This window comes from Balaenoptera acutorostrata, chromosome 2 (assembly GCF_949987535.1).
Source record: "Balaenoptera acutorostrata chromosome 2, mBalAcu1.1, whole genome shotgun sequence".
Lineage (NCBI taxonomy): Eukaryota > Metazoa > Chordata > Mammalia > Artiodactyla > Balaenopteridae > Balaenoptera > Balaenoptera acutorostrata.
In genome coordinates, this window is record NC_080065.1 from 164,100,385 (window position 1) to 164,116,712 (window position 16,328).

The following is a 16,328-nucleotide window of genomic DNA, read 5'->3' on the forward strand; positions in this document are numbered from 1 at the left end:
GCCTCTTTTATGACATGGAAAGAAAAGAGGTCAAAGTTACATTAAAATGAAGAATCAAAGAGTTCTTTGATTTTTGAAAGAAATCATTAATTGCATGACTTTTGATCAGACTGCATGTCTTATCAAATCTGGAGCTCATACTTGCACGTGGATGAATAATACAAGAGTCCCCACAAGATCCCTCTTCCTCTGCAGCCCCATGTTTTTCTCCCTTTGGCTGGTGACAGTGGTTTTGTTCCTCTACGTGAGTTGGATGGGTTGGGAATGTGTCACTTTGAAAAGAAGATGCCCTAACACCTCTCCATAAAAAAGGCAGAGTTCTGGTTACCTCAGCCCTCCCATCCATTCTGGGCACCCACTCAGGGCTCCAAAATGATCTTGTTGGCTGGGCCTTCACAGTAGATAGGTGTGAATTAAATGACGAAGCTCTGGGCTGCGTCAGACAGAGGGGGCAAATCATAGTGTCTGATAGGACAGGTATTTTGCCCGTTTTTAAATTTCTACACGATGGGGGATCCTTTTCTAGGTTGACCCATCTGGAAGTTGCTTTCCCCCCCCCCCCTCCCCCGCCCCAGGTATCAAATTCAGCCTCAACAGAACATGGGCCCTCAGAGATGCCACAAACATAGAGACCCCAGAATGAGAAAAAGGAGAGCGCTGTAAACCTGGATCTCAAGGAGGACAGAAACAGGCATTTTGCAGACAGCATGAAAGGAAAGCACAGAAAATGACTCCACTTAAAACAGAATTTTGAAAACAAAAAACAAAAAAACAAAAAACAGAATTTTGAGCTACAACAGCTCCGGGGACTTGAATTCTCTCCAGTTAGTAAATACATAGTTTGCACCATCTTACCACAGAATAATCTGAGATAAGATGAGAGACAGGGTACTAAAGATCGACAAAACCTAGATTTTGAGTGAGGAGGACTCTGAAATGGGCAAGAATAGAGACATCTGCACTCAATACAAAAAGCTGAGAGTTTTGTCCACCCTTGTGAGGAAGGTATTAAGAACCTCAGTAAAGGGGCTTCCCTGGTGGCGCAGTGGTTGAGAATCTGCCTGCCAATGCAGGGGACACGGGTTCGAGCCCTGGTCTGGGAAGATCCTACATGCCGCGGAGCAACTGGGCCCGTGAGCCACAACTACTGAGCCTGAGCGTCTGGAGCCTCTGCTCCGCAACAAGAGAGGCCGCGATAGTGACAGGCCCGCGCACCGCGATGAAGAGTGGCCCCCACTCGCCGCAACTGGAGAAAGCCCTCACACAAAAACGAAGACCCAACACAGCCAAAAATAAACATAATAAATAAATAAAAATTTTTTACAAAACACCAAAAACATAAAATCTGGAAAAACGTTGAACACCTATATACGCCCTGCAGACTTTACATTTAGTATTTTGAAGAAAAAAAAACAAAACAAAGAACCTCAGTAAAAATGACTTCGAGTCTTCAATTACTTACTCCTTTTCTTAGTAAAAGTGGAGGGAGATAAACCACCTTAGTAATCGTTACGGATAATATCCGGACTATGGGTGTGTCACTGGCAATCTCAGAAAGTGGGTCTCTCTTGCCCTCCTGGGGCCCCTGGGGCTGTGCCAGCCCACCGGCACGCCCCATGTGGGGTGTCTGCTAGACTAGGGCATGGGTGGGGAGGCCCAGGTGTGAGGGGCCAGGTAGAGTACCTCTGCCTCCCCCCTGATCTCCTCCACAAAACTGCCCCTCCTCCTGAAGCCTGACCCCCAAGTCACACGTTCCTTATCATGACCTCACTGGGTAGTGATGACCTCACCGGCCTTCTAACAGTTTCCATGGCCGCGTAACTGCCAACGTGCTGCCCTGAGAAACTTCCCTGACAGTTCTCCACCAGATACCAATCTCTTTGGTTGTCTGAGTGAGAATGTGTGACTGGATCGTCTATATTAACTCAGACCTGTGCTCTGTTCCATGGGTGGGCAGTGCGGCAGGTACACCGAGACCGCCCGGAGGCATGGTGTCCACACAACCTCACCTGGCTGCCTCATGTTCCTGTGGGGTTTGCCCACTACGTATACCTGAGCGCGTTCCCAGCTGTAAGTAATACCAGTGACCTGGGACACCTTCAGGGACCCACAGTGCTCACTGCTGAGGACAAGTGAAAGGTCATCCCTGGACAAGTGTGCAGGATGGTCCTGATCTTTATAAATGTAGCTTCCCCTTTGGGCTACAGATGCTTCCATTCAGACCCTTTCCTGATTGGCCTCTTAGCAAAAGACAAGTGCATTTTTGTTGGCAAATGGTAAATGGAGCAGTTTGAGGAAGAGGGCCACTCTTGAAACACACCTTCAAACCCAGGCACCTCTGTGCTGTCATGGAGACATCTCTATCGGTGCCCTCACACACATCCCATCCTGAGCTGCTGAGTACTAGGGGAGAGGGTGGTGCCATATTGATGGGAAGACCGGAAGCACCAAGAGGGCTGTTGAAGTGCTAATGAGACTGGAGGGCTGAGGAGATGGTGTCCCAGGAGGCTGGGTTGATGTGAGCCTAGACTTGGTACCCAGAACGCGGTTCTCAGTCTCCTGATCACTCTGCCTCAGTACTTGGCCTTGTTCTAATCTACATAAAAGTATCAGAGGGCTAGAGTTCAGTGTGGTCGAAACAGGCAGTATAAATGGGGCCCAAGAGGGGTTGCCAAGGTGGGAGGGGTTCTTCACCAATTTATATTAGATTATTTTTTTCCAAAACTTGAAAGACATTTCCATTAAAGCCTCAGAAGTGACAGACTGCAAGAAATGTTTTCTCTGTTGTGGAAGGGAGAGATGGAGAGGCTCACGGTTGCAATGACTTTCGGGTTCTACTGTTTTCCCTGGAAACGGTGAAGAGACTTCCTCATGTGCTGCAGCCGTAGGCTCTAGGAATTGCTTTTGCAGCCAGTGTCCCTTCTCTAGGGACTCACAGAGGTGATGGGCCAAGGCTGTGTTTTGGATGTCAAGTCGATTAAAGGTCTTCAGCCAGAAACTGGGAGAGACATGAGAGAGGGAAATTCTGGCAGGAGACTGTACAGCAGAAGTGACTGATGAGTTCTGATTTTCTTTGCAGCAGCAGTTCCTTTGGCCACGCCAGCAAAGGTGCAAGCAGAGAAGCCAGTCCCTAGACATGCTGCCAAGAGAAAGCGCGTTCCGGAAGAGTCCGTGCTCCACAACAAGAGAAGCCACCGCAATGAGAAGCCTGTGCACAGCAACAAAGAGTAGCCCCCGCTCGCCGCAACTAGAGAAAGCCCATGCACAGCGACAAAGACCCAACACAGCCAAAAATAAATAAATAAATTTAGTTTTTTTAAAAAAAGAATATATTCATAAGGGTTGAAGGCATAAAACTGAAGGAGATAAACAGACTAAATAAATCAAGTTTCAAAAGATTCTTAAAGATTAGAGTCATTGGCTGAATTTAGCAAAGTAAAATGTAATAAAGAACAAACAATTTTAACACCTATTAATATATGCATGGTATATAACACTTCATGGGTTCCAAGGTGCTTTTATACACATTACATCATTTAACAACCCCCCCCAAAGTAACTATTATACCCTGTCTACTGAGGGTAGAGGAAACTGAGGGTTAGTGAGTTTTCCCAATACCACATTTCAGGGAGGGCCAAGAACAGAACATTAATCACCTTCTAATCATCTCTCTTGCAACTAGATCCAAAATTCCAAAGAGTACAAGTATGGAGGAAAAATGAGTGTAGAAAAACAACTGCCATCAGAAAAATTAATCAGGGCAAGTAAGAATAATGGGAGGAACAGCAATATTTCACCGAGGAAAATAAGATTTGGGGGCTGTCAAATATAGGCTCCCAATATCTAAAAAATCATCCTGCTGAAGGAGGATTACACTTGTTCAATACGGCCCAAGCTAATCTTAACCAGCAAATACGATAAGTAGCCAAATTCTGGTTCAAGGAAAGAGGGTCAAAACTGTCCAAGCCATTCATGCATCTTAATTGGACATATCTGACCATAAGCTGAATAAATCCATTTGCCAGACTTTGTAGGAAATTTTCATCAAACGAACAGCTGGGCTTTATCAAATGAGACTCTACATCTGCATCAGACATTGTTTCAAAATATACAAATAAACTTCTAGAGGAAGGTGGTTCTAATTTCACAATTATAAAATTAGGAATGAATTTAAAGTAAAACACAGGAAAAAGTCTTTCTCAATGAAGATAGATATGTAGGTACAGAGAAGGTTTTTTCTAGGCATTTTTATTATTCATAATCAAACAAAAGGAAACATATAAAGTATATAATAAGCACCCATGTACCAGCAAATTAAACAGAAGTAAATCTGCCTCCAGGTATTTTAAATATATTTCAAATATAAATATGTATCTATATGTTATGAAGTATGTTAAATTACACACAAACGCATTACCCATCGTAAGAATGAGAATTACCTGAACTACTTAAGATACTCATATATTCTTCCTTATCCCAACCCTCTTCCCTTCCCTACCTCCAGAAGAAATAACTTTGCTGAATTTTTATCCTAAATATTCCCTTGCCCTAAAACGAAAAGAATAATATATTCCACTGTGTGACTATACCATAACTTACTAACTCAATCATTCTGTCAGTAAACATTTGCAAAGTATTTCCTCAGTTCTGTTTTGGTTTTTTCCTTAATCCAAACAAGGTTACTATGAGCATTCTTACATACATCCTGGAGTTCATCTACAGTATATGTATCTGGCAGGGTACCCTTATGTTTAGTAAGTGCTTTCCAAAATAGTTGTACCTATTTAAAAACCCAACAGCACTGTGTGAGAAATTCAGTTGCCACATTTACCAACACCTGATACTGTCAGACTTCTTAATTTTTGCGAACACAGCTTACAATGCTAAGTATAAAATGGTTTCTTAATCTGGTCTTATTTTACATTCCACTGATTACAGTGAGGGTACATAACTTTTCATATTTATTTGCCATGTATATTTCCTCTTATATAAATTTTATTAACACATACACAGGTTGTACGAAAACATGCATCCTGACCTAAGATACGGGTGCATGCATAAACACCAAAGCAAGCGTTTATTTCTGCGAGAGAATGGAGGGGAATACTCTCAAGAAAAGATATGCCAAAGAACTTTGACTCTGTTTGAAATTTTACTTCCCAAGTTGAGTAATTACCATTACTTATTATGTTATTCTCTATGCTTTTTGAATCTCACAAATAATTAAATTATAAAATGTAAAAAGATAATATAAATGCATGGTCAACAAGCAAGCACCCAGTGGACTTCCCTGGCTGTCCAGTGGTTAAGACTATACTTTCCAATGCAGGAGGTACAGGTTCAATCCCTGGTCAGGAAGCTAAAATCCCACATGCCTCGCAGCCAAAAAACCAAAACATCAAACAGAAGCAATACTGTAACAAATTCAATAAAGACTTTAAAAATGGTCCACATCCAAAAAAAAAAAAAAAAAATCTTAAATAAAAAGGTACACTTTAAAAAAATACAAACAAGCAAGCAGCCAGGACCACTCTTGAAAAAGTGTTCAAAGGAGTTCTTGGGGAACCAAGAATTAAATGAAATGTAAACCTTGGGAACAGGTAAGCCATGGTGCTACAAACAGTGGTAAACATTAAATTCACTTAAACACAGAAATAAAGGCTAAACAATATGAATCATGATTACAGAAAAGACTTTTTCCCCTTCGAAAAGCAACACAATGTAAATATGAAAAGCACTGTGGACTCAGCAAAAGACAACAAAGCTTACCAACAAAAATCAGGAAGGGGGATTATAAACAAACTAAGTATTTTTCATAAAAAGCAGTCAAAGAAACAGAGGCAGATAAATGGAACAGACCAGAAACAGGCCCAGATTTAAACGACAATTTATTTTTGGCGTTTCAAATCAGGAGGAAAAAGGTAGATTATTTAATAAATATTATAATGATGACTGGCCACATAGAAAAAGAAAAAGCTGAATCATTAAAGCCAATATATAAATTTTATAAAACAATTTTTAGGTATAAAGAAAAAAGAAACTTTAAATGTACCAGAAGAAAGCATGCGTGAATGACTTAATAACCTTGGTGGGCATAAGGACTTTCTGAGCATGACTGAAAATTGAGAGGACACAGAGGAAAGGACAACTAAATTTGACACATAAATTCTAAAACAAATACCATAAAGGAAGTAAAAAAGAAAATGACAAACAAGAAAATATATTTGCAAAACATGAGGAAAGAGGCCAATTCACTTACTAGGGAACCCCTATAAATCAATAAGGGAAAAAAAATAAACCATCTAACAGAAAAATGTAGAAACGACATGAATATGTAGCTTCAAAACGAAGAAAACCCTATGAAAAAATGCTCAACATGCACTCAAATTTAAATAAATATTAAGCAAGAAAGTAGATATTTTTGGAACTTCCCTGGTGGCGCAGTGGTTAAGAATCCACCTGCCAATGCAGGGGACATGGGTTCGATCCCTGGTCGGGGGAATAAGATCCCACATGCCACGGGGCAACTAAGCCCACGTGCCTCAACTAGAGAGCCCGTGTGCTGCAAACTACAGAGCCCATGCGCTCTGGAGCCCATGCGCCACAACTAGGGAGAGAAAACCCACATGCCACAACTAGAGAGAAGCCCGCGCGCCGCAACGAAAAGCTTGTGCGCCGCAACGAAAGATCCCATGTGCTGCAACTAAGACCTGACGCAGTCAAAAACAAACGAACAAACAAAAAGCAATATAGGGGAAGTTTCCACAAGCTAAACATAGTCTAACCATATATCCAGCCATCATGCTCCTAGGTATTTACCCAAATGAGTTAAAAACTTGTGCCCACACAAAAACCTGTATGGGAATGTTTATAGCAGCTTTATTCAGAATTGATAAAAATTGGAAGCAACCAAGATGTCCTTCTGCAGGTAATTACATAAACAAACTATAGTACATCAGACAGCAGAATATTATTCAGCGATAAAAAGAAGTGAGTTATTAAGCCATGAAATGAAATGGAGGAATTTTAAATGCATATAGTAAGTAAAAGAAACAAGTCCTGGAAAGGGTGCATACTGTATGATTCCAAATACATGACATTCTGGAAAAGGCAAAACTGTAAACAGTAAAAACATCCGTGGTAGCGAGCTGGGAGAGCGATGAATAGGTAGAACACGGAGATCTTTAGGCCAGTGAAGATACTCTGTATGACGCTGTAATGGTGGATTCATGTCATTATACATTCAGCAAAACCCACAGAACTGTACAAGACAAAGAGTGAAACCTACTGTAAGCTACAGACTTTAGTTAATAATAATGTACCAATATCGGTTCATCAATTTTAACACATGTACCACACCAATGCAAGATGTTAATAACGGGAAACTGTGGGCAGGGAGTAAATGGGAAAATGCCCTAAAAATAAAGTCTGTTAATTTAACAACAACAAAAAGAAAGCAATAGGGGGTATCTCAAAGGCATAGGGAAGGGAAGAGCCCGGAGGAAGGTGCTCGGCTGGGGGTTGTAGTTAAGGTGGGACAAAACCAGGTGACAAGCAAGGAGGAAGGGGGAAGGGCCGCACCACAGCAAACACAGCACTCGTGTGGCCAGGGCGGGGCTGCTGACCCCGTGCTCCTCTTGGGGAGCTCACAGCGAGCCATTTGTTTGTGTTCTCCGCACTCACGCATTCTCCAAGTCTTGGGAACTGGAACATTTCTCTCTCCCGGCTCAGAAATGATCAGTGGAAAAGGAACCAAAACAAGTACCTCATTATGTGTCAAGATTACTCTGGGAAAACTGTGGGCTGTTGACTGAACTGCTTCTCTTAATCGGCTGGTGCTCTAGCTTTAAAAGTTCCCAGGAGACAACCTGAAATCCAGAATCTTCTCAAAATAGAAAAGAGTGGGGGAAATTCTGAATACATCACCAAACAGTAAGAGCCTCAAGCCTTTGGAAAGAGCCCAAAGGCCAAAAGCAAGACCTGCAGAGCTCTGTCCACACTGGTGGGTAACCTGGTGATTATCTAACAAATTCAGCATGTGTCTACCAGAGTTCCAGAAGAGTGAGAAACCTTGGGATTCGTCTGAGTTAGAACAATCTTTGATTACAGCTGAGTCACCTCTGTGTTCTTAATACAAGTAAGACCTGGGGTCTTTTCACTGTGTCTATTCATGTGATAAATGTCGCCCTCCAGTGTGAAATGGAAGGACGCCCTTGTTCTGTGGGGAAGACAACTGTGGAAGAAGGAGCTATGAGTACGGAGAGAGCCACCTAGAATGCCCCCTCCAAACCCGTCGGCAGAAGGCCTCTTCCAGGGGGCCTCTAACAGATCCTGAATGCTGCAGAAACCCCAGAGGCTTGGGATCCGGGACCTTCCAGGAACTCAAGATCTCTCTTGCTGAGGTCCTTTCCATCATCACATGGACCAAAGTCTTCACCAAAGCCTTTGTGCTTCTCACCGTCTTCCTTACCAGGAAGCTCCACACGCCAGCCAACTATCTCACTGGCTCCCTGGCCAAGACCAATCTCTTGGCTTTCATCTTGGTCATAGCCATCTGCATCACATATACCATCACCCACACCTGGAACTTTGGCCAAATCCTATGTGACATCTGGCTGTCTTCTGGAATCACGTGCTGTGTGCATCTCTGCATCACTGCTGTGGACGTGTACCGGCCATCACCAACATCCTGTAGTACAACAAACGCCAGATATGCGGCCTCCACAGTCACCACTGTCTGGGCCATTTCATCTCCACCCTGGCGCTCTTCTCCCAGATCTCCTACATGATCTACTCCACAGATGGTGCCTTCTACAGCCTGTCCGTGCGGCTCATCACCTTTCACACGGCCTCCGGAAGCCACCATATCACCACAGCCCAGCTCATCAGAGTTCACTCTGCTCCCTCAACCCCCAGTCTCGCACTCAGCCAGCTCCCCTCTGTCAACCACCTGAAAATCAAGCTTGCTCATAGAATCCTGGAGCAAGGGGATGTTTGCACCTCAAGAAAGGAAAGCCATAATACAAATAACTATAGCTCTCTTGAGAACCTTTAACTGCCTCTAAACTTACTGTGTTTTCTGGTTTATTTTATGTGGATCCAAAAATTAAAGCTATTTCTATTTTATCAGCAAACAATGGTCCAGGAAACACATCACGAACGTTGAGTCTAATGATGTTAGTGCAGCAACTTCTACAACAAAATAAGTAGGCAGAAAGCACTGAAGGCTCTAAGCACTGAAAATGACAGGTATAGAGGCATTATCTTAAAAGAAGCAATAATAATCTAAACCAGTTTGGAAAGTACCTGTGCTACCTATTTGATAACTGTTTTAAGACAAATCAAAGTCTATAACATGACAAATTAGTGAGGCAGCTAGTGTACTAAAAAGAGCACAATTACCGGCCCTCTAGAGCCTACTCCACTGGCCCTCCACGGCGAAAGGCAAAGAGACTAGACAAAGCATAATACATGTCATATTTGTATGATGTCCTGTAGTGTCAAAAAGCTTCAACACATACTACTAATTCTCCCAACAGGAAAGTTGTTGTCATGGGAAAAGCTGCATTTTGGAATAAGACCAACCTTGTGACAAAACCTGAAGCTACCACTTTTTTAGCTAAACAAATTTGTACAAATTTGAACCTCCCTTATGATGTAATATGTCTCGGACTTTGTTGGTTTGGGGCTTGTTTTTGTTTTGGGGGCGGGAAAGGGGAGCATGGGAGAATGGATACCAAGGTATAAAAGTGTTTTATTAGTGAGTACTGAAATAACTTAATGGATTGGGACTTAACATTTTTCTATTTCCTTTAAGAAATGGGAGAAGATAGTTCAGAGTATATTTTGTGAAAATTTTGTTTTAGCTGTACCTCTAAGCATGTATACTATACGTTGACACAGATGAATGTAACATATATTTCTTATTATGTGTCATGGCCTAAAAATTTAGCCACTGATTATAACAGAGCAATCAAGATCTAAAATCCACTACCAAAAAGTTGCAAGGATTAAACAAGATTACAGATATAAAGTGGCTAACATAAGTGCTGCCACTCTATTTTTACAAACTATGATTATTCCAGGATAATGAGGCATTATTTCTAACTTCAAACCCCTGTTCACAGTTATTAAAAACTTTTTTTAATGTTTATCTAGTTAAAAATAAAACGTGCATTAGTTTGAAACAACCTTTGGGTTCTAACCAATGTACTTGTGACTTGGCAAAATCCACCAACATTACAAATGCATATCCTTGCACCCAGCAATTCTACTTTAAGTAATTTACCTAGAAATATACTTCACATATGAATAAACTAAATATGCACATTTTTAAAATGCAGCATCATTTTACATAACAGCAGAAACTTTAAGCAGACTGTCCATCAGTGGAAACCTTGTAATAAACCGTAGCACATCCACACAGGTGCTGTTGGTAACAATGAAGAAGCCCCGGAAGAAGTTTCAAAATATATTAATGGGGAAAAAAGGAAAGGAAAGGAAAGGGAAATAAAGGAATGGTAACATTTGTGTTTAGAGAAACATTTTTGCTTTATATGGATTATGCATAAAATGTTTATGGAAGAACACAGAAAGAGGTAAACAGAAAAAAAGAGAATACGTATTTGCCTGTGTATATGTAAACTGTGCCTGGAAGCGTATACAAGAAACGGGTAAGGGGAAGGGAGCAGTTGGGGGTAAGGTGAGAAGAACATATGTATAAAAATGTAAAGCAAAGTAGCATCCACTAACAAGATACCACAGTCACCCATCTAGAGTGATCAAATTTTTATGTCTACTCATTGAAAGCAAATGAAAACCAAATTAACAGAGGACAAATATTGAACATGGTCCTCTGTACACAAAAGAAAAGCTGAATTTGAGGTTTAGTGAAGAGAGTTTTATTCCTGGGCTATTGTTAGAGGTTAAAAATAAACTGGGACAATGTCAAATATTTCTGATCTATCCCCTCGGTGGAGAAGAACAATAAATACCAGTGTCTACTGTAACTATTATCTCAAAGGTACCCTTTAATTTAGCTAAAAGGGGGAGGGGAAGACAATTATTAGTACTTCCCTTATTTATTACAGTGTTAGCCTCTTTCCAGTTATGATTAAGGTAAAATAGGAAAGAAAGTCTTCCTTTCCTTGACATATGTAGATTAGATGTCATTATAGTAGCATGTGTTTCTATTCAAAATTGCAGTCTTGCAAGAATCCCGGCCCACGTGCTAGTGCTAATTCATGGCCCTACAGTTGCCATACAAGACAGAAGATTAGGAGAGGTAGAAGAATGCCAATGCAAATACTCTGGCAATTTACAAGGCACTTTTCAGAGACAGTAGCATGGAAAATACTACTGAAGATACCAAACAGTGTTTACTTCGAAAGTTTAAAAACTGAATATACAGAACAGTTTTCACAATCTACCTCCTGCAGCAATGGTTTCAATTACGACCTGCAAAAATATAAACAGAGGAATGAGAGAGAAACTCTGATAGCACTTAGGTACAACTCAGTGGTAGGAATGAGGACGTGGGTCTGATGCGGGACCCTGGGCTCAGAACACCTGCACCTCACCTTCTTCTGAAGGACATTAACTTTCCGCTCCTTCACATCCAGCATGTCCTTGAGGTCATGGATCTCCCCAGCTTGTGTCCCCTTCTCCTCAGCCATGTCCTGGATTTGTTTTGTCTTCTTATTCAGCATGGTTTCCTTCTCTTCCAAACGCAACCGCAGAGCATCCACCTAAGAATATAACATTTTTACAAATGATTACTTGAAAAGAAAGGAACGTAATTCCTTCCAAATAGATGTGTACAGTTGCCTAAATGATACTTTTAGAGTAAACTTTCATTAGAATCAAATAAAATACCACTCTAAATACAACTGTGACTATTTAGAAATGAAACCCTAAAATTTTGTGAGCACTTCCATGATAAAATAACATTTACATCCGTTAAATTACGGTGTCATCAAAATAAACAGACCTGAATAAAGGGGACAAAATTGGAGAATTTATATAAAGGGGTTGAGTTGAGCTTTGCTACTTCTATAAAAGTGGTATAATCTATTATGTTTCTCAAATTTAGAATCATTTGGAGGATTTAAACAGAATGCCAGGCCAAGCCACCAGTTTCTAATTCGGCAGGGTTGGGGCTCAAGAATCAATATTTCTAACAAGTTCCCAAGTGATGCTACACTGCTTTAGAAAATCTAAAAGTAGAAAGAAAACCGTAAGCGTCACCAAACATGACACTTGCTGTATCAGAGAATACAATCTAGCTGCAGCTGACAATCCCATAATGCACTTAGAGATCTGTAAGGCAAAGCAAGTTCTACTTTCAGATCTCAAGACTAGTCAGCTAAAGCTTGGTATCCAGCTACCTTTATCACCAAAGTTTCATACCATCCATTAGATATAACTTTAAAATAATTAGAAATCTAATATAAGTACTTATGTTTTCTTCCAGTTTTGAGATACAACTGACATACGGCACTGTGTAAGTTGAAAGTGTACAGCATCATTATTTGACTTCCATGCGTCATGAAGTGATTATCACAGTAAGTTTTATGAACATCCATTGTCTCATACAGATACAAAATTAAAGAAATAGAAAACAACCTTTTCCTCATGACGAGAACTCTTAGGATCTTCTCCCTTAATGACTTTCACATACAACACACAGCCGTGCTGATTATCTTTATCCTGTTGTGCACCGCACCCCAGTACTTATTTACCTGATATCTGGACGTTTGTACCTTTTGACTGTCTTCATCCAATCTCCCCTCCCCTGATTCCTCACCTCTGGTAACCACATATCTGGTCTCTTGTTCTGTTTGGTTTTCAAGTATAACTGACCTACAGCCCTATGTTACTTCCTGAAACACAGCAGTGTAAGTTGATTTTACTATACATTTCAAAAAGTCTATTACAATACGTCACCACACAATAATATTCCATAGTTACTGACTGTATTCCCCACACTGTACATTTCATCCCCTTGACTCATTTATTTTTGTAACTGGAAGTTTGTCCCTCTTAATCTCCCTCACCTATTTCTTTCCTCTCCCCATCCTCCTCTCCTCTGGCAACTACCTGTTTGTTCTCTATATCTATAATTCTGTTTCAGTTTTGCTATGTTTGTTCACTGGCTTTTTAAGATCCCACATAGACGCGAAATCACACAGTATTTGGCTTTCTCTGTCTGGCTTACTTCACTTATTAGCATAATGTCCTCAAGGCCCATCCATGTTGTCACAAACAGTAGGATTTCCTTCTTTCTCATGGATGAATAATAATATACACATACACAGACAACATCTTCTTTATCCATTCATCCACTGATGGACACTTAGGTTGCTTCCATTATCTTGCTTCATTAATGCTGTAATGAACATAGGGGTGTATGTATCTCTTATAATTAGTGTTTTTGTTTTCTTCAGATAAATACCCCAGAGTGAACTGCTGGATCATACAGCAGTTCTACTTTTAATTTTTTGAGGAATCTCCATACTGTTTTCCATAGTGGCTGCACCAACTTACATTCCTACCAACAGTGCACAAGGATTCCCTTTTCTCCACAGACCACAGACTCACCAGCACTTGTTATTTGCTGGCTTTTGGATAATAGCCACTCTGACAGGTGTGAGGTGATATCTCATTGTAGTTTTGATTTGCATTTCCCTGAGGATTAGTGATGTTGAGCATCTTTTCACGTGCCTGGTGGCCATCTGTATGTCTTCTTTGGAAAAATGTCTACTCAGATCCTCTGCCCATTTTTTAATCAAGTTTTTTTTTTTTTTGATGTTGAATTGTATGAGTTCTTTGTATATTTTGGACCCCTTATTGAATACATTATCTGCAAATATCTTCTCCAATTCAGTAGGCGGTCTTTTTGTTTTGTTAATAGTTTCCTTTGCTGTGCAAAAACTATGTAGTTTGATGTGGTCCCACTTGTTTAGTTTTGCCTGTTTCCCTTGCCTGAGGAGACATATCCAAAAAAAATTACTAAGACCGATATTGAAGAGGTTACTGCCTATGTTTTCTTCTAGAAGTTTTATGGTTTCAGGTCTCACATTTAAGTCTTTAATCCATTTTGGTTCTTTGGTTATTTTCTTAAATTAATTTATTTATTTTTGACTGCGTTGGGTCTTTGTTGCTGCACGCGGGCTTTCTCTAGTTGCGGCGAGCGGGGGCTACTCTTTGTTGTGGTGCGCGGGCTTCTCATTGTGGCAGCTTCTCTTGTTGTGGAGCACGCACTCTAGGCACACGGGCTTCAGCAGTTGTGGCACGCGGGCTCTAGAGCGCAGGCTCAGTAGTTGTGGCACACAGGCTTAGTTGCTCCGTGGCATGTGGATCTTCCTGGACCAGGGCTCAAACCTGTGTCCCCTGCATTGGCAGGAGGATTCTTAACCACTGTGCCACTAAGGACGTCCTTTTAATCCATTTTGAACTTGTTTTTGTGCATGGTGTGAGAGAGCAGTCCAGTTTCATTATTTTTCATGTAGCTGCCCAGTTTTCCCAACACCGTTTGTTGAAGAAGCTGTCTTTCCCCCACTGTATATTCTTGGCCCTTTGTCATAGATTAATTGCCCATATAAATGTGGATGCATTTCTGGGCTCTCTATTATGTGCCATTGATCCATGTATCCATTTTTGTGCCAGTACCACACTGTTTTGAATACTGTAGCTTTATAATATAGTTTGAAATCAGGGAGCATGATACCTCCAGCTTTGTTCTTCTTTCTCAAGACTGTTTTGGCTATTTAGGGTCTTTTGTGTTTCCATACAAACTTTAGAATTATTCTAGTTCTATGAAGAATGCCATTGGCATTTTGTACTTAGTTTAAAATCTATTCACAGCAAATTTCATTAAACATACTCACACACCAAATTCTTTTGTTTTTTTACTTTCCCACTAAGGATTTATAATTCAGCAAATAGTTACACATTTGATTACAGAAAAACAGGGAAGTGGGTTTCTTTCTGTTCAACAAAAATAGAACATGAGTCACACATGCAAGCCACTTCTGAAATTTTTAATTTTCTAGCAGCCACATTAAAAAGTGATAAGGGAACAGGTAAAATTAATTTTAAGAATATATTTTATTTCATCTAATATATATACACATTATTGTCATTTCAAACCTGTAGTCTATATAAAAAAACTATTAACAAGCTATTTAACGTTTCTGTTTTGTACTTTGGTCTTCAGAGCCCAATGCATATTGTAATTGACACTTATGTCACATCTCAATTTGGACTTGCCATGTTTCAAGTGCTCAATAGCCACATGTGGCTGGTGGCTACACACTGACAGTGCACATCTAAGATAACAAGTACGTTTCTACAGAACATCTTTAATCTTGAACTTGTCCTATATTATTTTTCCTGTCTGAATGTAGAATAACCCACAAAGAAAAAATAGATCAGACTTCCCTGGTGGCGCAGTGGTTAAGAATCCGCCTGCCAATGCAGGGGACAGGGGTTCGAGCCCTGGTCCAGGAAGATCCCACATGCCGCGGAGCAACTAAGCCCGTGCGCCACAACTACTGAGCCTGCGCTCTAGAGCCCGCAAGCCACAGCTACTGAGCCCGTGTGCCACAACTACTGAAGCCTGTGTGCTTAGAGCCCGTGCTCTGCAACAAGAAGCCACTGCAATGAGAAACCTAATTTTTTAAAAAAATAGGTAATATGGGTAATGACTCACAGAGAGAATACCAAAACATCAGGAAATATTATTATTACCTTATATCACAACTATATTATTACATCAATAACATATTGAAACTATATTATATCAAAACAATAAGGTATCTGAGAACCAGTACTGTATGCTTAGTGGCACTTACTGCTCAATAAGTATTGTGGAAAATTTCCTAGGAGACCAGTCTCATTTGAGACTGATATAGATAAGCCATCATGTACTTACAAATTATGTGGGACCACGCTGGAGAGGAAAAACATGTAAATAAACAACATTCCACTCTGCTAAACTCTATTTCTCTCAACCACTTCAATGCCACCAGTCTCACCAAGCCAGAAATAGGGGAAGCCGTCTTTTCAGGTCCCATTTATAATTTGTCAGCACAAGTTCCACTGCCCCCTCAATAAACACTCTTGCACCTGGAATTTTCCTCTATTCTACTTTAATTAATGATACAGGGTAAACCTTATTATATTCTGGAAAGGTCCACCTAAGAACTTTCAAACTCTGAAAATCTTATTTCTGAAACACGGTTCTTTCCTTTCTTCTACACCTACTAAATCTACTCTTTGTCCATAGTATAACCTCTGACCTATCATCCCTAACTTTTTGTTATTCA

The 16,328-nt window shown here is 40.5% G+C and overlaps 1 pseudogene; it reads right to left on the reverse strand.

Annotated features, from left to right (window-relative positions):
* Positions 1–5,984: 5,984 nt before the first annotated feature.
* The window catches only part of LOC130707370 (ELKS/Rab6-interacting/CAST family member 1-like), a 125,344-nt pseudogene continuing 115,000 nt past the window's right edge, over positions 5,985–16,328 (reverse strand).